Consider the following 24,090-nt stretch of genomic DNA (forward strand, 5'->3'; position numbering starts at 1 on the left):
ATATATATATATATACGCTCACCACCACTGAGCCAGCGCGGCGGGTGCTTTCGCTCGTTCAGGTTAAAGTAGGGTTAAATGTCCGCCATTTTTTTTTTTATGCTCTTGAACATAGCTGCACGCTGTTCTCGATCGAGTACAGCTGATTCGGACTCGAGGATATTGCGTTGCACGGTTTGCACACAGCGCTACGCTACAAGACTGCAGGACATAATCCGTGTAATATTGCCCGCTATCACCTGAGCGAATGTCCGATTGCTATCGCTGGGCGGGGCCGGTTATTGATGTCAGACTTACGAAGGTACAGATAAACCGTACCGCAATAGCGATAAAGCCGACGATGCTATTGTCGCTTGTCAAATCAGCTATCGAGCGCGGAAAGAGAAAATGAAAGGATGAAGCGCTAAAAATAGCGCCACGCGACGTCGAAGACGCGCTTCGTACGTTTCCGCGAGATATACTGTCTCCCAATACGAGGAAAGGAAATGTTCGCGGCGAGCAGAGACAAGGAAACGGCGGGAAAATTGGGCCAAGCCATTGCACTATTTGCGCCCTCGCATAAAGATAAGCCGCCCCGCGGAGACAAGGAGACGGCGAGGCTCGCGCTAGAAGAACCGCGCAGCAGCTGTGGCGTCGAAAACACACAGACACAAACAAAAACGGAAGGTGACAAACCACGCGACTGAAAGCAGGTGTCTTTTTTTTTTTTTTTTTTTCGGATACGAGGCGGACAAATCGGACCGCATGCAAGGAGCCGCAGGCGCAGACATTAGACAGATTTGTCGGCCCTCTACGAAGCTACACAAACCCGCATCTCCCTTCCCTTTCCTTGCACGGAGGAAACGCGGTATAAATAGAAAATGAGCGAGATAATAGGATGCGCGTCACGCGAATCGCCAATACACTGCGGCGTTTCAATTTGGACTGTCCTTACAGCGCCGCCTGCCGGCGGGCAAGTGTCGTTTTCTTTGCATACGGAGAATACTGCTGGGCCTTTCCGATCGCGCGCGCGCAAAGCTGCACAAGCAACGTTCCCCCGCACTAAAGCATCCACTGCCACGCCACGTTGCACATGCCGCGGTTCGCCCGACTTTTAATTAAACAGCGATGCTGACCACCAACCTCCACGCGAAGTGCCCGTATGCGTTCGCCTCAGCGACAAAACAACTGAAATTAACCCGGGGTCCTAAAACAGAAAACGTCGCTTGCTTCCACTTTCAGCCTGAACACGAAGAGATCCTTCGAGCTACTCCGTGGAGAGGCGAAGCCGTAAAGGAAGGTGGCGGGGCGGATAACTGAAAGGATACATTTGCAGCACACGTGGCAGAAAGGGCCGCATCACTTCTACCAGATGAGTGAACGCGCGCAATGGCGACAAGTCCCCAACGTCGTAAAGAGTGAATAGAAAAGAACGCTCGAGCATCCACAACAACCCCTTCATACACGTTGCTGACCAGTACTAATCTGGCGAATTTGCGCCTGCTCGTTATATGTAGGGGTTGGAGTTTTCGGTTTAAACCGAAAAACACCGATAAAGATCCGCCGAAAGCATTTTAAGAAGTTCGGTTTTAACCGAAAAAGGTCAGTACTTTTTCATGCACTCCGCCCACTCTCGATGGCGGGAGAAAATTACAAGAGTGTCCAATCCAGGGACATGATGTGAGACAGTGAGATCGTTGGTATACAGCGGTTGAGGGTTTTGAAGCATTGTTCATGACCTCACTAATTGGGAAAGAATGGCAGCCGTGCTTCCCGACCCTCATAGACATATCAAGCGTCCGAGGAGGGGCGCCTGCGGCAAGGCAGGCACTTCGAGGGGCGAATGAGGCCAGATCATTTGCAGCGCAAGTGCTTCCAGGAAATCGCGAAGACCAAAGCCCACCAGTTCCTTGCCACGTGACCCTTCTCAGACACAAGCCGAGAGAAAAGCATTTGTTTTTTAAGTGATCTGGTTTATGCAAAAACTTGATCGCAATAAATAATACTTCAGTTACTCTTTGTCTAACGTGTCAATTTGTTTATGCGTTTTGTCATAACGCTAGTTTTCTTCATGGCAATATTTTCCTCCGGGAGCTTAGCTCTTATGACCAGCTCTACATTAAATAAAAGTGCATAAAACAACATGCAAGAAAAAAAAGCCCCAAAATGAACACTACGTCACTTTTAACTGTCAATTGATGCCTCTTATCTCACCGAAAAAAAGTCGACATTTCTTTAGCAGAAAATAATATTAACCGAAAAAAAAAAAAAAAACAGAAGTTGTGTTCGCATATAAACACCGAGAACTCCAACCCCTATATATGGCCCGGACTCAACTTTCGGCGGGAACAGTTTTGGGCGACGGCGCGTGCGCTCTTGCCTTTGAGGCACTGAAATGAAACAAAAGTTCACATTCCCAATAACGTCTCTCCTATAGCCTGGGTCGGTTTGGGACGTTCCGAGGTCCCGAACAGAAATGACGATCAGGGACAGCTGAGCCCTCCATCACGACAACTGACGGCGCACGGCCGTTTTCACCGAGCGCCTGCAGCTGTTTCTGGCAACGACAGTGCAGCGCGCTCACAGAGATCTCCCCTTCTTCGTTCCATTACACACCCGCCTACCTCATCAAATGAAGCCAAGCGCATGACATGGCATAGGAGGGAGACACGTATGAAACAATGCCCGCAGCACACAATACGCCGCTAAAACTGCATTTGAAAAACAGCAAAATAGAGTATACTGTAACAGCGCCAGCGAGCAACGGAGACTCCCAAGGGGCGAGGAAAGCGGTACCTCAAAAAGCGCGCAAGCACTAGCACTGACCTGCATGCCCGATGCGCGCCGGGCCCACGAAACACGAATCGTGAACTGAGCTATAGACATGGGATAAAATGGCGTCGGTGCCATCCTGTTTTCTTAACAATTGCTAGGGCATTCGCCAGCGATCAGTTTGAACAGTGTGTGCGACAGGTTTCATGACAATACGACGCCTGAGAAGGCAATGCTTCCTCTTAATTTATTCCATATATCCGTCTGTACGAATATAAGCATTAGTAATAGTACCATCTGCCTCGAAAAATCGCCAGAACACCGCACCGCGTCCATACGACCGGGGCGGCGTGCAAGAACGCAGCGCGCACCACACGCTGGTTATGAGAATGAAGATGACCACCACGCAAGGATTTCGCCTAATCTTGCAAATCGCGCTGTAAAAAGCATCCTTTCGACAAGAGACGGACAGGAGACACGTGCGCTCCTGGCGCATTGACCTCGGAACCTGCGCGACATATGGTACGTCAAGGGGAAAGAGAGGAGGGGGGGGGGGGGGTCACGCTATTAAGGCAGCAGAAAAAGAACATAGAAAATAAAACACACAGGAAAGAACCAAACAAATAGAAAAAAAAAAAATGTGCGCCGACGCCGGAACACCGCTATATAAAACTGAGACACACGATGGCGCCACTTGCCCTATTCGCAGCGGCGGAGGGTTTAGTCACCTCGCCCGACCACGGAGTTACGACGCCGAAGGCTCTATGGCGGCGCTTTTGCGGCTTTCGTCCTGAATGCCTTGGTGAGAGGACACGCCACTAATCAACAGACAGCGACGCACTCGTCACAGCGTGCTGTGCTTTTTATCATGGCTACACACCGCCAGCTATTTAAGGGCGAAAAGAAGGCGAAAAAAAGAACGGACCAAACTAGATCTATACCAATGGACAAAGCGTCGACTGCTGAGCCGCCGCCGTTACAGTCGGAAACGAACCAGCTGCCGCTGTCAGAGAAGAGGTCGCGACCCTTGGACTGTCGTGCAGCACGGCTCCGATAGGCGGCGCGACGGGACCGAGGTCCGGGCAGCGAGCTGAACGTGTGCCTCAAAGGCGGCATGCCAACGCCGCACAGATCTGCTAGCGCGCGCCTACAGGCCGGAAATTACGGGACACGGAAGAGTGTTGGGAAAAGCGAGTCGGGGAGAGTGAGCAAACAGCCGACGAGCTGGTGATTCGGGATAGTGCCCTGAGCACAGAGACGAAAAGACAGGACTGAATGGATTCAAACCGGGCCCGCACTAGAGAGCGGCTTGAAAGCGTCCAGCATGGAGCTAGACTTGCCGACTTAGCTCAGCGCCATGACAAGCCCATTCAAGACGAACCTAGCTGTGCCACCAGCATAAGTTAACAAGTACAGTGAACGTACTGGGAAAAAAAAAAAAACAGTGCAGAATAACACAGCCTATAGCTATACTAAAAGCGTTTTAAGAAAATGCGCCTTATGTTTGCGTTCATCAGCTCATTTCAGTTCTGAAGGCTGCCGACATGTGATCCGCCACCATATGCAGGCCACATCTGACAGGCTTCTTGAGGTAGGTAAAGAGCTGCTGGACAATGAGCGAGGCGCGGGGGTCTAGAGAGAGGTATAGGCGCAGATTGCCACCTCTCTACAATATGCCACGAGAGACTCGCGCGACTTGAGCGCAATCATAATCCAAAATCAGCGATGCCACCTACTTTCAGCACTGGTACAAGTTTGCGCCGAAACATGTCCCGGCTTGGAGCGCTCTGTATTTGCTGTCATTCACGGCACAGTCACCAGCACAGCTATCGAACACCAAATTCTTTTTACGCGCATCATGGCGACTGTGTGAATTACGCACGGTTAAATTTTAAGGTCATTGCTTGCGACAAGTGGCCTACACGGAGGTGGAATACGACAAATATGTTCAACGTGCTCACAGCGGGACTGACCATATCGTACGAACAGACTCCAGAGAAACGATAGCCAGAACAGAAGAAACGCGCCACAGGGTCTCGCCTCACGCGGTCCAGAACAGGAGAGGAGTTCGTCTCTTGGCGCAGACGCGAAAGGAGCCGCGCATGCAAGACGCTTTCGACCGCATACAAAGCGCCGCGTGTATGCAGTGCGCAAAGACTACCACCGACCAGTCTGGCCAGTGTCTTCATCAAAGAAGAGCCAAGGCGAGCGCACACACTGGGCGCGGAGAGACATGCGTCAAGATGCGGAAGAGCGTCGAAAAGAAGGCACGCTCTTCCAGGCCTTCTTCCGGCGTCGGTGGGGACAGCCGTCTTCCAGCGACACCGCATATGCGACACGCTGCACGCGCTCGGCGGCGCTCGTCACGGTCCGGGACGGCGCCGCGTGCGCATCTTGGGTTTCAGCCCAAACACGGAGCGAACGTCGGTGCAAGCGAGAGGAGAGGGTGAGAAAAAGAAGCGAGCCCGCTCAAAGCACAAAAACGAGTCTGCCTCCAGGCGGAAGACGCGAGCCGCAGCGCACATTCCTAGCTGGGCTCTCCGCGCGCACGCGGCAGATGCGCGCACGGCCGTAATTAACATTTCACGAGGCCGAAACTGACACGCTGCCCGTGTAGATTCGAATTAATGGTTTTCCCGGTCACGAAGCCCCCGCACCATCCCCTTTTCTACCGGAGGAACAAAAGAAGCGCTCGTTCATTCTTGCATAGGTCACGAGTCCAGTGGACAGTGGTGGCCGCCGGACTTCTCTCCATTCTTCCCTTCCCTCTCGCTTTCCTTGCCCGTCATAAAACAACTGCGAAAGTTCATACAATGACGGACGGCGTGGCAGTCCCAAGACGGGCGCGCTTACTTCCTGCTCTCCTTGCTACTATTCCATCAGTTATTTCTTCATCCTGGCCCCACGACCGCTTAACGCACGCGTCAGGATTTGGTGACATCGACAGTTGTCGCAGCGCAGAGAGCGCCGCATCGTTCGAGTCGATGTTTGTGGGCAACTGTAAGCACGTAACGTACGAGACAAACGAGGAAAATGCGATCGCTTCTAGAGCTCCGAGGTTTGCGTATCAGCGCTCACGCCGCGCACGTCATCATTCTGTCAAGACGGCTGGGCGCAGGGAGAGGGCAAGTGCAAGAGAGAAAAGCGCAACCAATACGTGTAGAGCCGGAATTTGGACCTCACCGCGCACTTTGGGGCCCCCGCTGCAGTGACAACGCGAGTACAATTATGCCACGTTGAGCTGGAACGCGGCCGCTTTGCGAGAGCATAAAGCGATCTGTATCATACAGCAGTGCAAGCGACATCTGTCCTCATACCGTTAGACGTTTTCATTTTCTCAGATGACACCAACACAGCGGAAGGTCGCGCAGTGCAGAAGCCGAACAGCGCGTTAAGCTGTTTTCAACCTGTCCCTACAAACAAGCATCAATGCACTGTTCATCGTACCCTGCGTAAGTATTCCGCTTTCTGGGCCTGTGAGAAAGCCAGAACAGATAACGCCGAGTTATCACGCTCAGCGGGTCTCTTAACCGAACTCGCAATCAAGAACTCTAAAATCCAGAAAATCTCAACGAGACCCCCGCGAGGAGCACTCAGGTTGAGGACGACAAGGCCATGAGGAAAGGAGAGGAAAGGTCTGGGCGTTTCACTTATGAATCGCTCCATGAGCGGAGACAGGGAATGAAAAGGGGGAGAAACAGACCAAACAATTTCAGGGCAACAGCAAGGAAAGCGTTTTGGATTCGATCCTTGGAACGCCTCTGATACCTCGAGAAAGAGAGGGAGAGATAAAGACAGAGACTCTCCCTCTATTCTCTCCTTAAAAAGAGAGTAGAGAGAGTCTCTCTATACTCTCTCTAGAGAGAGGGAGGGAACAGGAGAGGAGATGGAAAAGAGGAACAGAGGGAGATATAGTACCCTCTGTCTCTCTCTCTCGCTCGTGAGAGAGCTTTCCCTAAGAGAGAGTATAGAGAGACTCGCTTTCTCATCACCGACTACCATTATCTGTCACTAACTATATATATATATATCAGTTACTATGTTGCGTTCTACCGGCCAAAGGCCGGCAGCTACGCGATGAAAACCAGGCAGATTCACAGAGCGAAAAGACGACGCTTTATTTCCGGCTCGGAAATATATATAGAGAAGGAAAGAAAGGAGGGGAAGAAGGAAAGAGGGACTATCTACGCATGCGCTGGTTATCTGCAGCATTGCTGTCAGCAGCATTTCCTTCCCCTAATAGCCATAGCGCTCCACTGGCTTTCTAGTTCTTGTGGACCGGCGTAGCTCAGGAACAGGCCCTTCGGGAAGGTCGTGAGCCTCGTCTGTCGGGGCCCCTAAGGTCGCAGGAGGCGATTCTGCAGGACTTGATACTTCTCTGCTTCCGTCGGTGTCTGATGAGCGTTTTCGGATCTGGTCGACCAATATCTGCCACTAACTATATATATATATATATATATATATATATATATATATATATATATATATATATATATATATATATATATATATATATATATATATATATATATACCAGTTACTGTATACCCCATCGATATCCCGCGGAATCTCGCGCACACTTTTTGCGGACACCACTCACAGAGCTGTTAAAGGCTTTCGCCTTAATACACACATTTATATTCAAAGAAGAGTAGCACAGTCCAGGCCATGCGTGTCCCGAGCGTGGTTAGTTTAGCACCACAGTTCCGAGCGCATGCGAGTTCGACTCACCCACGCCCACGCTGTCTCATTTGCGCGGTCAGTGACTACACCGACTCGCCGATGACATCACGCACATGTAATCCCGTGGCCTTCCCCATCGTCATGAAAAGATATCCTTCAATACAAAGGCAACATCAACATCCACCATAAAAATGCCAGAAAAGGATTGCAAGCACTGCATTGACTGAGTCACCATCACTCTGCACAGTCTGCAAAAGTGCACCAACTCCCCCCCCCCCCCCCCCCCCCGACTAACCCTACACCTCTATCGTCTACGGACTGATACCCCTGTCAAGCGCGCAAAATAAAGTGCACTTACGGCGAGTGTCACTTATACCCCTGTCAAGCGCACAAAATAAAGTGCACTTACGGCGAGTGTCACTTACGAAAAGTGCACTCTACCGCTGCTAAACAGCGCAACATAAGTGCACTTGCCAAAATGTGCACTCATGTCTGAGTGCGTTCGCAAAACAGACTTCGAGGGCTGAGCGCGTAGCCTCGCCGGCAGAAATTTCTTCGTCACAAATGTATTATGTAATAAGATATGCATACAAGTTGATTTTACGTGTTTTGTACATATTTTCATTTGATTAAATGTTTTATAATAGCGACGGGCAAAACATCAAATAACAAAAACGTGATGTAACCGCGTACGCAACTTCCACATTATGAGTGGTGCGCCACTGCGGCTAAGCCATTCTCAGTTAGGGGGCGGTTGTTATTGTTCATGGTGTTCGTTGATAAGGGTATATAAGGGGTCTATGAATCATGGCCCGGTGTCAAATTTTAAGCATTTTTAAATGTTTTACTACTTTAAAAAGCAGTTCCCTGAACTTCGCGCTTGGAGGTTCCAATTTTCCTTTTTAAAACATGTTTTTCAGTTGCTAGTTTCGTACCAACGAGTGCTTATGCAAGTGCACTTCGCTTTCCCGTTTAGCACTGCGTAGCGTAAAGTCTCTTTCAAGCTGCGAAGTGCACTCCACGGAAGTGCACTTTAACTTGCACGCTTGACTGGGGTATAACCCTACACTGCCCTGAATAATACGCAACACCTTGAATATTACACATGCCCTATCATCATGCAATCGCCTCTACCCCTGTTACACGGGTGTTTTCAACGGCAGGCAGTTCAGTTGATCGTCAGTTGAACTAAACAGCAGTTAGCTGTGTTATGGCAGCGCTTTCACTTCAGTTCAACTGAGTGCGGAGGATACAGACGAAATACAGACGAACGGATCAACTGACATCAACGGAGCGGCCGAGTTGGAGGCATTTCCCACCGGCATATGTCGCAAAAAACGGTGTTTTCCTGACCAGTTTAAGTCCCAATCTACAAATTTCCCTAATAGAATGCGATGTGCTGGGCTGTCCGACTCAGTGCATGTGCACAGCTCCGGCGTGCTCTTATAGCACAAAACTCGCGCCTAGACTTCAAATGAATGAAATAAAGTATCAAATCAACGTTCAATGTTCAAGCTGCTGAAAGAAAAAAAAAAAAAAAGAAACCATTTTCCAAATTTATAAACTGCCCGTAGGTGACGTGATCATATGATTCAGAGAGTGGAGACTGAGTTTGGAACTGCGTATAACTGCACATAAGTGTCATTCACTTCAGCAACAGTTGGTAAAGTAAGTTACCCCTGCCGGCAAAATGAACAACAGTTGAAAGTGGCGTCATTCTAAGTAGGATAGCTGGCGGTTGATACGATTCATCCAGAGTATGTCCATTTCTTTCCTCACAGCCATTTTTTTTTTCTTTTTTTGAACAAGTAACCTACAGCGTGCAAAATAACGACTTGTCTTTCGTGAGAAAAACGCCAGTCATGGACAATAGCCAGCCTTTTATGCACAGCATGAGAGCGAAAAGCTAATGGACAACGTGATCGTGGAGGCCAATTCGTTGGCAGAGTGACGAAGGAGACGAACCGCGCTCGCATTCGCTGTCACATGAAAATAAGTGCTTCGCTTCGGACGCATTACAGCGTAGCACTGTTATGCCAAAGACGCAGAATACAGAAGCACCATTGGACAATCCGCCGCAGAAAGCTCGCGTACAAGGTTAACCTGAACGTTTTAGTTGCATTCTTGAGCGTATACTACGTGACCGCGAGCAAAGCGAAGTTCAGTGAGCAAAATCAAACGCCTGTCCACATTTTCCGATCGAGCAGGCCAAAGTTGGCGACAATACATCCCAGCAAACGTTCGAGAAATAAAAAAGCCGATATTTTCGCGGTCCTGCTCAATACGATTTCCCTCAATCGCGCAGATTATTTTTCGTGCAGTAAGTAAAGAAAGAACAGTCTCATCGCGGTTGCTGAGTCGTTACGGCGATCGACTGAAGAACCCAAGGTCGCGGGATCAAATCCCGGCTAAAGCTCCAGCGTACTGTTCGATGTCAGTGCATGTTAAAGAACCCCAGGTGATCGAAATTTCCGGAGTCCTCCACTACGACGTCTCTCATAGCCTGAGCCGCTTTGGGCCGTTAAACCCCATAAACATAACCAATAAAAAAGAACAAAGTGAAAATGTGACTGACTAAACAAAAAGACAAGTGACGCACACACAGCAAATGCACACAGAAAAGCGATACATACATATTGCCTGTTTCGCGATATAAAACGGCAAGGAGTCCCAGCGAAGGTCAAGGCACGAATACCCGTAGGGAAACCGAGGAAATCACAGGCTCCACCGTAAGCACAAGGACAAAAGAAGGAGCGGAGAAGTGACACTGGCGATGTACTATACATATACTACATGCATGGACGTTAATGACGGGGAAGAGGCAGAGAATAGCCTGACAACGGGCAAGGGACGCACGTCGGCGGAGCCCTGCGAGGCGCCGCCGTCGGTATAAAAGGAAGCCACCGGCGGCAACGTTATCTCGGTCTCACTGCAGTGTCTCACAGGCCCGTCACACACAGCCACACACCCGAGGAGAGGGGACCCCGCAAATGAGACGAAAGCAAAGGTGGCTACGCGTGCTGGTTGCGAGACTGGAGGACAAATGGGGAAGGTTCGCAACTATGTGCGATAGTATCGGTGTAATGAGCCCCTGTGCCGCTTCCATGTGCGCCTCCTCTCATTCAGTCTCTCTTTTGAACGTTTTGGGTCGAAAAGAAAACGGAGATGGGGAAGCAGCTATACGTTAAGCAACGCGTTCAGTAGCTTCCGGTTGCACCGTAGAAAAAAAAAAAAAAAAAAAAAAAAACGCCCAGAGTGACGCCGGCGAAACATGCCTCGCGTCGGGCGTGCACGTCACAATAGGAAGGCACCGGCAACGTTTTCGTGCCGCGAAGGTGTCAGTCTCCGCTTTTTCAGTAAATTTCCCAGGAAGAATATTTCGGATTTTCTAATGATAAAAGTCGTCAAGAAAGGGTCTGCGATGGAACATCGTGAGGCTGCAACCTCGAAGTGAATCGCGCTACTCACAAAACAAGCTCGCTACGCCCACAACAAGCTGGCCGCACTGCGATGGATGAAAACATGCCAGGGGTACAAAGTATCAGACTTACTTTTTGTGAAACCCCTGATTTTTTCGAGGCCCCTGAATACAGCAGAACATGCCGCAACTTAACCATTCCCCACTACCGGTATGCGCGGGGAAGATGCGGTGAGTCGTTACAGTTGGCGCTAATCGTTATCACGCACTACTACTTTGCACCGAACTACACTGCTGCGTGTGCTTGGATAAGCGGTAGTATCCGGCTGAGACAGTGAATTACTAACAAGTGGTATGTATACTTTGCGAATTAGAAAGAAAGCGACTCACAGCCAGCCCTGATTAGCGAACCAAGAAGCCGACACACAAATGTTTTCCAAGCCAAAAAAAATAAAGTTGCCTTCGTTTTGGAACCGCGCTGTTGCAGACCAGTTTAACAGGTTTCGAGCAAAGTTCAAGAGGAACGAGGCGAAAGGGATGGACATTACAAAGTTGGGGAAAAAAAAATTATAATACTGCGCTCAAGTATGCTTAAGAAAGGAAATGGCGAAAGCCACTTTACAGGATTGCTTTCACGAACTGCACCGTCATTTTCCTCCCTACTACCATCGGCATCACTAGCACTAGTATCATCGTTATCAAATAACTGAACAGTCATTGCCATCGCTACTACAACATCAATTATGATTATCACTAACTGCACCGTCATTATCAATGCTGCTATCACCATCATTATCATCGTCATTGTCATCGCTACTATCATCCTCCCGCGTAGACAAGAATTACAGTCGGTTTCTCTTGAGTCCAGCGTGGCCCAGTGGTTAGCGCGCTCGCATGAGGATCGGAGGCCCAAAAGTGGTTCGATTCCCGCAACTTCATACGGCGGACGCTTCCGGGGTCACATCCCGCGAACGGACACGAACGTCACCATGAGCCTAAAAAGGGCTTTCGCCTTAAAAAAAAAATAAAATAAAATAAAAATTAAAAAAAAAAGCATTTCGCGCATCGCTGCAGTCAGATCTGAGGGCTCGGGACGAAGGCTCGCAGCCCCGAGAACGAATGGACCATTCGTGCAAAATTGCCCCAGAATTTCTAGAGGCCCCACGGACGTCCACCGCCGCGGTAAGCAGGCAACGGCAACGACAGTTTGCTAGTACGTGAAATACAAACATGTCGCTTTAGCGTCAAGGGCGACCGAGGCGAACCGCAGGCCGCGCGAGAGAATAGCACCGTCAAGTGTTCGGCAGCGTGATGCGCACGACGGCGCTTTTCGCGCCTGTTCCTAGCTGGCCCGAAGGCACAGTTCAGAGTTTGCGAGGGAAAAGCTGGACGCGCCTCACGAGAGACAGCGGCTCCAACGGAGCGCCAGCAGAACGAGTGCCGTAGAAAGATAGCGCGGAGAGAAGAAAAGGAACAATATTAAACAGCCCCACACACCCCCCATTGTTGAGGCCCGCATCCAACTGCGGCTCCGCCCACGTTTGCCGAATGGAGGGGGGCGCCGATTACCCAGCAACCAAGAACGGGGACGCGCCTTTCGGGCCGAGGTGTCAGCAGACAGCTGACGTGGCCTTGGGGGTGACGGGAAGCGACATACGCGCTGGGAGCCCCCTTCTTTGTTTCCAAAAGTTTTCAATTTATCCTAGTCACATCTGCGCCTGATATGCCATTCTTTTTAACCAGAGATCGAAGACAGCTAGCCTTACATTCTGGACCAGTCATACGCGCTGGGAGCCCCCTTCTTTGTTTCCAAAAGTTTTCAATTTATCCTAGTCACATCTGCGCCTGATATGCCATTCTTTTTAACCAGAGATCGAAGACAGCTAGCCTTACATTCTGGACCAGTCGCCCGAACGCCATTCCTGATATAGTAGACTAGACACACGATACGGGAGTGGCTCCCGAAAACGCCATTATTATCTGACGTCATGCGCAACAGTACCCCAAACAACCTTTTTTCCTCTTTGGCTCAGAGCTGCCACGCCATGACCCCATGACGTGGAAAGGGAGGGGTAGAAACACGGAGGCTGTGCTGGGCGTGGAATACGTCATAGCGTAAGCTCTACTACTAGGGGTGAAACTTCCGCCTCGCTGGTCCGAATGACCTGGATCCAATTAAGGGTAGGTGTCCACCAAAGAGTAGCACAGACACGGCGCCTTCATTTTCTCCAAAACAAGCTTAAACAAAAAAAAATACGTTCAAAAGTCGCAGAAGGAAGAAGTGGCGCTATCACGTCTACTCTTATGGCAAAGCTTAATTCAAATCGTTTTCTCTCTCTCTCTCTCTCTCTCTCTCTCTCTCTCTCTCTCTCTCTCTCTCTCTCCGTCCGTCCGTCCGTCCGTCTCTCTCTCTCTCTCTCTCTCTCTCCGTCCGTCCGTCTCTCTCTCTCTCTCTCTCCGTCCGTCCGTCCGTCCGTCTCTCTCTCTCTCTCTCTCTCTCCGTCCGTCCGTCTCTCTCTGTCTCTGTCTCTCTCTCTCTGTGTCTGTGTCTGTGTCTGTCTCTGTCTCTGTCTCTGTCTCTGTCTCTGTCTGTCTGTCTGTCTGTCTGTCTGTCTGTCTGTCTGTCTGTCTGTCTGTCTGTGTGTGTGTGTGTGTGTGTGTGTGTGTGTGTGTGTGTGTGTGTGTGTGTGTGTGTGTGTGTGTGTGTGTGTGTGTGTGTGTGTGTGTGTGTGTGTGTGTGTGTGTGTGTGTGTGTGTTGTTAATCGCTAATCGCTTTAACCGACCCACAGGTGAGAACGCAGGCGCGGCTCCTTTCTAGTCAGTGGCCATCGGTGACTACGCGAAGTTATTTCTGCGCTTCCCTGACACCTCCTTTACATACACTGTACTCATTACGCTCAACTGGAGTTCTGTTTAAACTATCCGCGCCATGCGCTTGAGAAACTAAGTGACACAGGAGGCGCGGTTAGCCGTACGAAGCAGAGAATGGCAACGGCACGTGAAAGCAGCCAGATCAAACGCGGTGGCGCCCCCGAGAGTTGTGAGATGACGGACGAAACATACCGAGGGTTACTTCAGCGCCGTGAATAAGCCACTATCATCGCACCGTGTCGGAGCCTCGGACGCCTCCGCCCATTCCTGACAATGCAATCTACGACTGTCGCGCAGCGTACGCGTTTTCTCAATCGAGCACCTATAGTTGCGCAGCAGCAGGACTGACATTGATGCGCCCTTGGCGGGGCGGGCGCAAGCATGCAAGAATGGCCGGGAAATCGTTACTTTGTTTCCCCTCGCAGCACCACTGGCCTCGTGCACGCGCGGCGCACGTCATGTGTCGACAGATGGACGGCGTCGTGACCAACCGTAGAGTATACAGGGTCGCCAAGAAAGAAACGCTGACGCGCGAAGACGAACAACGGGTGGGGAGGAATGTCATGCGCGTCCGTGCAATACCCGCGGCATCAACACAGCCACGACACTCTAGACCGGGAGAAAATGAAGACAAGTAATCGAGGCTAGAATGCATCATTTCTAAGGCCAGGGACCGCGAGCTGTTTCAATGTCGGTCACACACACAAAAAACACGCACGGCATTACAAATGAAACACCGAGCCCCTGCGTAAGCATGAAGCGTCTGTTGGTGCACACAATGCTTCCCACCGACAGTCTGCGAGCAGTTTGGCAAAGCCTGCGGTATGGCAGTGTGCGACCTTCTGAAGCGAAAGCTTCACTACGCCAGCTTTTCGAGCCGTCAGCGTGACGAAGGTTTTCACCTTCAAGTGACCTTGACAAATACTACGCCTTTTTTTTTTTCTTATAAACCAATTTACAAAGGAAGCGAATGCTTCATTACACTAGGTATAGAAGGTCTTCATGTCACTGTAAATTTGCCCTTCAAGTGGCATTGACCTAATTAAGTGTGGGTGTTTACGATTTCGTGGTGCTCACCTCCCAAAAACACCCAAAACCTAACTTAAACGGAGAGGCACCCTTGGGAGAGATGGCCAAATTTTTCCGCAGCCTTCCACTACGGGACCTCTTTCTCTCAGCTTCCACTCCCATCTTCCGCCTCTCAAATCTTGCAAATACTGCGCCTTTCCTTTTTCATAAACCAATGCAAGAAAAAATATGAAAATTTGATTTTGTCCTGGTTAGGTGTAGGTGTCCACAATTCCGTGGCGTCCACTCTAAAGTATAAGGCCCCTTCCTTCCCCAAAACCTAATTTAAATAAAAATTACAAAAAAAAAAACGTGGAACAAAAAGCGGGTGTTAAAGAGGCTATTGCTGCCACACTCAAAGCTTTCGCTCCGTGACTAGGTTCAAGTCATGCTTAAACCCCACAATTGTTTTGCAGCGTACAGGAGTGCGCTCCTTCTGCCGTGCGCCGTCGTCAGCGCTAAAAGGGTAGGAGCTAGTTGGGATAATATATAGTCATACCTCGTTAATACGGACACTTTGGTTACCTAACAAAGCTGCCAGTCGTCCCCAGTAACAAATCGCAAAGAAAAAAGAAGTTAAAAACAACGTTATGATGTTATGTTATGTTATGTTATGTTATGTTATGATTAAAGTCTGCTTTTTAGCAGACTTTAATCATCCGTCTTCGGCATATGTCTTCTGCAGGTGAAAGAGCAACAGTAAGGCAACTTGCCAACCCAGCCTGATGGAAGAGTGGCCACCGAGGAGAACGATAAATTTGGAAGACAAGCCGCCACGAAGGCTGCCAGTACACAGCCAGTACACAGAGTGCGCAAAATGTGGACCGGACGCGCACATTCCTCTCATAACCAGGAAAGCATGCGCACATCACGGTTTCAGCTACCGAACCAACGCATCATGCGAAGTGCCAGAACAGGATTGTTAAAAAATCAGGAGTTAATAGGGAGTTGTGTACCACACAGGGTCGCAACAAACAGGAGGTGTTCCGTTCTGAGGAAGTTGAAACAGCGAATAAAGCATGCCCAAGATAAGAACTGCAGATCCGGACCATGAAAGGGAAATAACCATGGGAGAATAACATCGGCATGGGGCACATATGGCAAGCACTCCGAGATTATGACTACCAGATTACCAGTATCGCTAAAGAGGAAAGTATACAACAGTTGCATCTATACCTTTACTCACCTAAGAAGCTGAAACGCGGAGGCTAACGAAAAGGGTTCTACTTGATTTGTGGACAACGCAGAGAGCTATGGAACAGAAAACGGTAGTGTAACGTTGAGAGATAGGAAGCGTGCAGAGTGAGTCAGTTACTGACATTCTAGTGGAAATCAAGAGGAAGAAATGGGCATGGGCAGGACGTGGGCAGGGCGTGTAGTGCGAAAAGAGGATAACCGATAGGCGCTGAGGACCGCAAACTGGATTCCAAAAGACGGAAAGCGTAGCAGGGGGCGGCAGAAAGTTAGGTGGGTGGATGAGGTTAAGAAGTTCGCAGGGGTCAAGTGGATGCAACTAGCACAGGACCGGGTTAATTGGAGTAATATGGGAGAGACCCTGCAGTGGGTATAGTCTGGTTAATTATGACGACACAAGAACCTGCAGGCGCAAGAACCTGCGGATACAAATGCGTATAACAATCTTCACAATCTCCGCTGAATGGATGGATGGATGGATAAAACTTAATTTTAAGCAAAACAGTGTGGGAATCGCAGGTCCCTGATGGAGTTCGCGTGCCGGAGATAGGAAAACAAAAGGGGGAAGGGCACGGAAGGTGTGTGGAGGAGGGCGAAATCCACACAAGCGATGCTCGATGCCCTTGATGAAGCGACGTCGGCAGCAGGCGTCTCACAAAGGGATGAGACGGCGCGCGCCGCTCGAAGGAGACGCGTGGGATGTCGCGTATTATCCTCCGCGCCCACGCCGGGTTTGCCCGCGCGCTGCGGCTCCCTGCGACGCTTCGCCGTAAACACTGGACCACAAGGGCAAGCGCATAATACATCCGCGAATGCAATAATGGGACACGCCGCGACGAAGCACGGCACTAAAAAAGGTAGCAGCAACGCTTCTGTCTCTCCTCAATTTCTGCCAGCTTGATTGTCACAGGTTACCCTATAACAATATGATAACCAACGCACTATCTATTAACGCCAAAAAGGGCCGTGTCTTCATTCCAAGGGTTTGAATATTTCACACATGGCACAGAAATATCCGTAACCAAGCGTGTTGAATTATTTTCCCCGCCCGTCATCGCAAGGCACGTGAAAGAGCCGATACAAAAACAGCCGCTAGAAGGACTAAAGGTCATCAAACGTGCAGATGATAACCCACTGCAATCGGCTCCACTCCACGCTAATGTCAACGAGCGATCTCCGTTTGGTTTTGTGCCGACGGTTAAGAAGAGGACGAAGCGCTTCGTGAGGGAGAGTATGCGTTCCGGATGAGAATTCAGGCTCCGAACTCATCAGACGGTTAACCCTGTCCAAACCCGAAATAAAAACGCCAAATAAGGGGTGAGATTTCGTTCCGACGAAGAAAAAAAAAAAAAAAAAAGCCGAGAGTTCCGTTTCCCACCTTTTTGTAGAGCATTTAGTTAGCTTTCAGAAACTACATCACACTTGAGTATTGCTGACCTAAAAAATGGTTTCTCGGTCGATTTTTGTGGTGACGCCGAGCGGAAAGGCAAGGTTTTTCAAGGGCTTTCCAGGGAAAAGATGGCGAGCGCTATCGGGTACGAGATAAGGGAGCTCGCATTCAGGTAGGGAGTGTGGGAAGTATATATAAAGGGAATGGGCACAGCCCAATCAATGCTGCGAATAAAACTATGACTCCTTTTCATTCATCTGGAGTACCGAGAGCAAGCACTCTGTTGGTGCATGGCGTATTCAACACTCTCTCTACAGGTACGATGCAAAATTTTGAGGAAGGTTGTCTCGCACTTGGACAGCTTAACGCAATTAAACAGCTACCCGCGCTATGAAGGCCTCGGAAAGAGGGGAGAAACTAGCAAGCGATGCAGGGCGCTTGGGACAGCAGTTAGCACCACTCGCCCACGCGTGCACAAGCAGTTTCCGCTGTATCAATAAGCGCGTATGCGCCTGTCGCAGTACGCAGGCGTCACTGTGCCTGCACTCGACCTCCTTTATAAGCGAGCTCGCTATTTCGACTCCTCTCACGAACCACACACCCACGGTTTGCCGCAAAGAAGGTCCCGCACAGCCAGGCACCAATCTGAAGTGTGTTTGGTGCGCTAGCACCTCGAAGTCGGAAGCTGCAGTTTTTGCCGACAAACGTTTGCCGCGTTCCACTGTCACTGGTGTACAGAGAAACGATACTCAAGACATCGATAATGAACGCATTTCGCCATCCCCAGAAAAGCAGCGGCGAATCGCTGACGCGGCCTGAAAAAGAAAGAGAGAAGGATCCTCTCGATCCCACGCTCCACGTTACGAGCAAAGCGACTCTCGTCTCGACCAGAAGCTTCCGTATCGCGCCTCGCGAAGGGGACTCAGTAATTTTATATGCCTGCGTATGTATACACTCGAGCATGCAGTCACTTGAAACGGGGAGTGCAAGAGAGATACTTTGGAAAGCTGCGAACTGGCGAAGCAAAAAAAGAAAAAGAGCCCTGTCGAATCTTTTCTCCGCGCGCTAAAGAAAAGGGTCAGCGTGAACGCCCACTCGGGCCTATAGGCGAAGAAACGCGCCCGCGAAAGCGCGACCACAAGGGAGCAGGGCCGCCGACAAAACGGCCCTTGACGGCTCAATCGAGCCGCTCTCGCGCGCCGAAAGCGTTTCGGGAGCGCACACCATAAATAGCGGCGCGCCGCGCGCGATCAGCTGCCGCGCTGTGAAAGCGCCGCCGCCGACTGATTTCGCCTCGGTGTGCACCGAATTCGACGAGCTCCTCTCTCCCGTTTGCAGCAGGTGCCGCCGCCTGTCAGTCGGCTGGTGCACGGGTCGGCCCAGCGCGGGAGCAGAAGCGAAAGCTTGTAAAGCCTTTTAAAACCGAAGTGAGCGGCGGGAAAAGCAGGGTCAGCAGGGGTCGCGAGGGCGACCACAGAGGCGCCAGGAAATGCTAAGAAATAGTACAGCTCGCGTAGACGACGTCAGAGAGAAGAGAGAAAGAGCGATAGGAAGGCCTCGCGATTGCGAGGGCTAAAGGAAAAAGTGCAACGCGCCGATTTCTAACCAAATCGACACAGAAGAAAAAAAAATGCATTCTGCAGAGATAACACAAGCTAAAAAGCACACTGCTGTCCGCAGCGTGAATAAGCTATGTACGCTCAAAAACGAAGAAAGGCGCATATCTGGATAGTACCAAGACAGCTGTTGGTTTTGTTTTATTGCGAAAGCAATACTATGCCAGTATTCTTCCCATCGCGTAGTTCGTCGCCTCGGTCACGAATGACCTTGAACAGCCGCGAAGAAGAAGAACGCTCGGTCACTCGCAGATAATGCTTTCGCTCTGGGGCCGTATTACGGACTCCGCTCACAAGTTTGTGAGCGTGACGTCAAAATTACGAAGCTGTGACGCAGCCTTGAGACGTCGTGACGAAGTACGAAATCGTCCAATTACCAGCGACTTTTAGCGTGGCTCCGCCCTAGTAGTCCCGAATCCTCGGCAAACGTTGATGCCACAGTGTGCCACAAAACTGAGCAGGGACCGTCTCCTAACTTTTTCTAACACGACGCAACTAATACGCAATAAATAAAACAAACAAAGGTTTATTTTGGCAAGGTACTATTTTTAGCATTGATTAACATTGAGCTCAAGTTGAAGCGTTCTTAGTTGTGTAGTTATACTTGCTATTAGGTAACTTTTGTTGCCGCGAGGGTGCGCCGGCGGCGTCATGGCGTGCACATGGCGGCCTGCAAGCAAACAGCTGATTCCCCGAGAAGGTGCTGCTTTTTTTAGTGTCGTCGGTAATCGAAGTACCGTGCAAGTGCCGTGAGCATGCTGAAAATCTAATAGAATGCAGTCGAAGTCCAGGGCCTGCAGCGATACAATTTCATGGAGCGCTTGACACGGAAATGGACAAAGACAACTTGCGAAGGTGTTTTCGGTCGGCGCCTACTAGTATCGATGAGAAAAGTGCTTAAAGTGCAACGTGCAGGCTCCGTGGTTCTATTTGTTTCTCTTAGGAAATGCAAGACGACTGTGAAGCATGTAGTGTAGGCCAAAATGAAGCTCTGTCCTTGCATGATCATCTGTTTGTATGTAGCTGGATAGTTTAGGAAAGAACATGATCATGGGAATGCTTCCACCCCTGCCGTGACTGAACCCGAAGCCTTCATTCACTGCAGTGCCACCGTGACAGGGCTTTCGATGTAGCTTTCGTTGTAGTGTGCTCTGTATTTTTTTTTCTTTGTTCTCATGACTGAGTTGCTTTGTTTTTGAGCGATACCTTCTGCCCACACACCATTTGCTTGATGCATATGTGATGTTTTTCTGCGTACGCTACAATCACTGTGAGCACTAAAACTCGCAATATTATGCATTCAATTTGTCAGCTTTACACTGTTTAGCATTAAGCAAATGCTTTCTATGCGTCCTAACAGTATATGCAGGCCTGTAGTCCTGGAAGGTTCACTAATGGAGACTACCTTATGCAAACATTGTACATAGCACTACTTGTGTCATGTTTCTGCCCTGTTAAGAGCCATACTTTGTTTCCTGCTTCTGAAATGTGCCAAACCTATGACAACTACTATGCAAGCCTGTAATCATTAAGCAACTATTCTTTTGTGTCAGGCCTCTGAGTCGCAGTTTTATGCACAATACTTTCATTTCTTGTTTCTGAAGTGTGTCAGACCTGCGATGAGTACAGTGCCAGCTTACAGGCTCTAAAAAATTATTCGTGTATGTCTTCTCTGTGTAGCACAATTGTGCAGCACGTGCAAATAACTGCCTGTGCTATTGCAGGCAGTTGGTTTCGCTGCTGCATATTCAAGCGTGTGAAACGCTGCAGGAAAATAAAGGGGCACAGTTGATACACGTGCTTCTAAAAAACTTCTGTGAGACTTTCCCATTCCGATAGGCATCACAATTGCTGCCTTTCAATCATTCATTGTCTGCACTCCCATGAATGTCATCGTCAGCAAGACCTGGCAATGAGCAACTTGATGCGACTCTTCCATTGTGTCAGCAAGGCTGTTAAAGTTTATGAGGCTGTTGAGGTCGACAACGACGAAGAATGTGCTTAACAGCGTGCCATTTTCTGTTATGCTGGTGAAAGGGGCACCTGTTGGAGACATGGCTGCCAGTGCCATGGCATCCCGGTCCGGACTTTCCATAACGGCTATAGAACAAGGCATACACCTCCACAAGGTTAATGGTGGATAACTGCGTAGGCGTGCTGAAGAGCCGCTTCCAGTGCTTGCAAAAATACTAGACGCTCCTCTACCAGCCAGAGCGTGTAACATGTGCCGTGTTGCATAACTTCTTTGGATGTCTTCCTGCCTGCAGACGAGGAGGGTGCTGCTGGCTTGGACAAGAAAGGGTCACATCTGTGTACCGGCTACTTGGAAGTGGGATCACTATTGCCATGCATACCGCTAGGGAAAAGCCATACAGAATCATGTTAGCCTGTTCCACAGAACCTGCCACCAGAGCTGGCTGGCACAGCTGCCCATGGTGCGGCAACAGCTGCGGCGTCAATGCCAGCACAACAATCGGCTATGATATACCACACGTAGCTGACCAACTCATCGCAGGCAGCCAAGTGCAGCGCCTTCTCGTTTCATGTCTGTGCCAGAAACCTTTGTGATAATGATGAATCTTCTCGAACCTCATCTGTCAAGTCAAATTTGTCTTCGTACCCCCCCCCCCCCCCCATTCACTGTTGCTTGCAACCGTGCGTGTTGGTGTTTGTGTGTGTGCCTGTGTTTGAGTACATAATTAAAGTGTTGTGTTTGTGTGTGTGCCTGTGTTTGAGTACATAATTAAAGTGTTGCACAAAACACTTTAATTATGTACTCAAACACAGGCACACACACAAACACCAACACGCACGGTTGCAAGCAACAGTGAATGGGGGGGGGGGGGGGGGGGTACGAAGACAAATTTGACTTGACAGATGAGGTTCGAGAAGATTCATCATTATCACAAAGGTTTCTGGCACAGACATGAAACGAGAAGGCGCTGCACTTGGCTGCCTGCGATGAGTTGGTCAGCTACGTGTGGTATATCATAGCCGATTGTTGTGCTGGCATTGACGCCGCAGCTGTTGCCGCACCATGGGCAGCTGTGCCAGCCAGCTCTGGTGGCAGGTTCTGTGGAACAGGCTAACATGATTCTGTATGGCTTTTCCCTAGCGGTATGCATGGCAATAGTGATCCCACTTCCAAGTAGCCGGTACACAGATGTGACCCTTTCTTGTCCAAGCCAGCAGCACCCTCCTCGTCTGCAGGCAGGAAGACATCCAAAGAAGTTATGCAACACGGCACATGTTACACGCTCTGGCTGGTAGAGGAGCGTCTAGTATTTTTGCAAGCACTGGAAGCGGCTCTTCAGCACGCCTACGCAGTTATCCACCATTAACCTTGTGGAGGTGTATGCTTTGTTCTATAGCCGTTATGGAGAGTCCGGACCGGGATGCCATGGCACTGGCAGCCATGTCTCCAACAGGTGCCCCTTTCACCAGCATAACAGAAAATGGCACGCTGTTAAGCAAATTCTTCGTCGTTGTCGACCTCAACAGCCTCATAAACTTTAACAGCCTTGCTGACACAATGGAAGAGTCGCATCAAGTAGCTCATTGCCAGGTCTTGCTGACGATGACATTCATGGGAGTGCAGACAATGAATGATTGAAAGTTTCAGCAACACTGCTGTAAGGACAGCCTTGCACTTCATATCGGTATAAATGGTGCCCCATTCCTACTCAATGCAGGCATCAAACACACGCATTCCCAAATTCGTTTCTTACGTAGGCATTTCAAAAATGTACGACGTGTCTTACGTTTCAGCTTTTATAAAAGCCCAAGAACGGCAATACATGTGAGGCATGTGGAGCCTACCGTAACTTATCTTGCAAAGAGCACGGCTCACTGTCGTGAATTCGACGCCTCGCAGAAGGCCTTCCTCGGCCTGTGTCATGCCTGTGTGCAGCCGAGAAGGCCGCCAGAAGAAAACATCATGCCAAGATACCACGTAGGGAGGTTCATGGCCCAAATCATGTCGCCATCTCATATCTGAAAACAGGGACATCACAAGGCTACTCGTAGACGCCCGATGGGCCGTCGACAAACCCGACGACGCCCGGTATGCTGCCGTGACTAAGGAAGCCTTTCTTCGCCGCCGCCTTGCTGCATGCCGCAAACGCTTTCGAAGTGTCGGCTGCGCGAGGCCGATGTTCGCCTCGTTGCCAGTAGCGGTTTGGAAGCCACTAGGAGCTCGGAAAAAGCGCAGTGCACACATTATCTGCCGCCACACAGACAGCGCACTCGGCCGCACACACCTATCTCAGTTCGTCGCGTCGCCCAGTCACCGTACTATATCCTTCTCGAGTAGCAACATGCGTCGAAACATCTCGCCCGGCACGTCAAACAGTCTTCGTACACCGTCCTTCGCCGATGATCGCGTCGGGGCGCCGCCGCTACCGCCTCACGAGAACGCCGGCCGCCGCATAGACCGCCGCCATTTTTTCCTTTGTGAGCGCGCTCACAAACGAGTTGTGAGCGGCTCGCGTCGCTCACAGCCTCCGCTCACAATTCGCCGGTAGCCAACGTCATCACTTCAAGTGTGTTCATGACGTAAACAGCAGACGTCGATGACTTAAAGAAAGGCCACTCCCGCCGTGTTGCCGCTGGCCAATAGGAAGATTGTGAGTGTGAGTGTGATTGTGAGTGTGAGCCGTCTGTAATACGGCCCCTGTATTCGGTTCAGCAGCGTTGAACCCTTCTCATTTTATTTCAAAGCGCAAAACAGAAATGCGAATGCAATCCACGACCCAGTAAGTTAGTCTTCACCGACAACGACCTGCATTGGCCACAGAGAGCATACAGCAGGCAGAGCCATAAGTTATTTGGTCAACAACAACACAGCGAACCCCCCCCCCCCCCCCCCTTCTTAAAGGACTTCAAATCATGTACAAATCAGGTCAAGGACAAGGACGCGAGTAAACAGGCACGAAGAGCAGGGCAAAAGGAACTTAAAACCATCATACAAACATTCAGCCAGAACAAACCATGACAGGACGATCAGGCCATTTATCACCCGCTGTAACACGTTTAAACAGTCCTTCTTTCCGTCCGTCATAGAAGTCTGGAATAATCTGCCACTCGACGTTGTCTCCTC

At 50.0% G+C, this 24,090-nt stretch overlaps 1 protein-coding gene across 3 annotated transcripts in view; it reads right to left on the reverse strand.

The window, feature by feature from the left end:
• Nucleotides 1-24,090, reverse strand: part of LOC146202543 (WD repeat-containing protein 47) — a 171,944-nt gene that overhangs the window by 68,552 nt on the left and 79,302 nt on the right. The window lies entirely within an intron of this gene.

This window comes from Amblyomma maculatum, chromosome 1, assembly GCF_055883805.1.
Source record: "Amblyomma maculatum isolate TAMU_Amacu chromosome 1, ASM5588380v1, whole genome shotgun sequence".
Taxonomy (NCBI): domain Eukaryota; kingdom Metazoa; phylum Arthropoda; class Arachnida; order Ixodida; family Ixodidae; genus Amblyomma; species Amblyomma maculatum.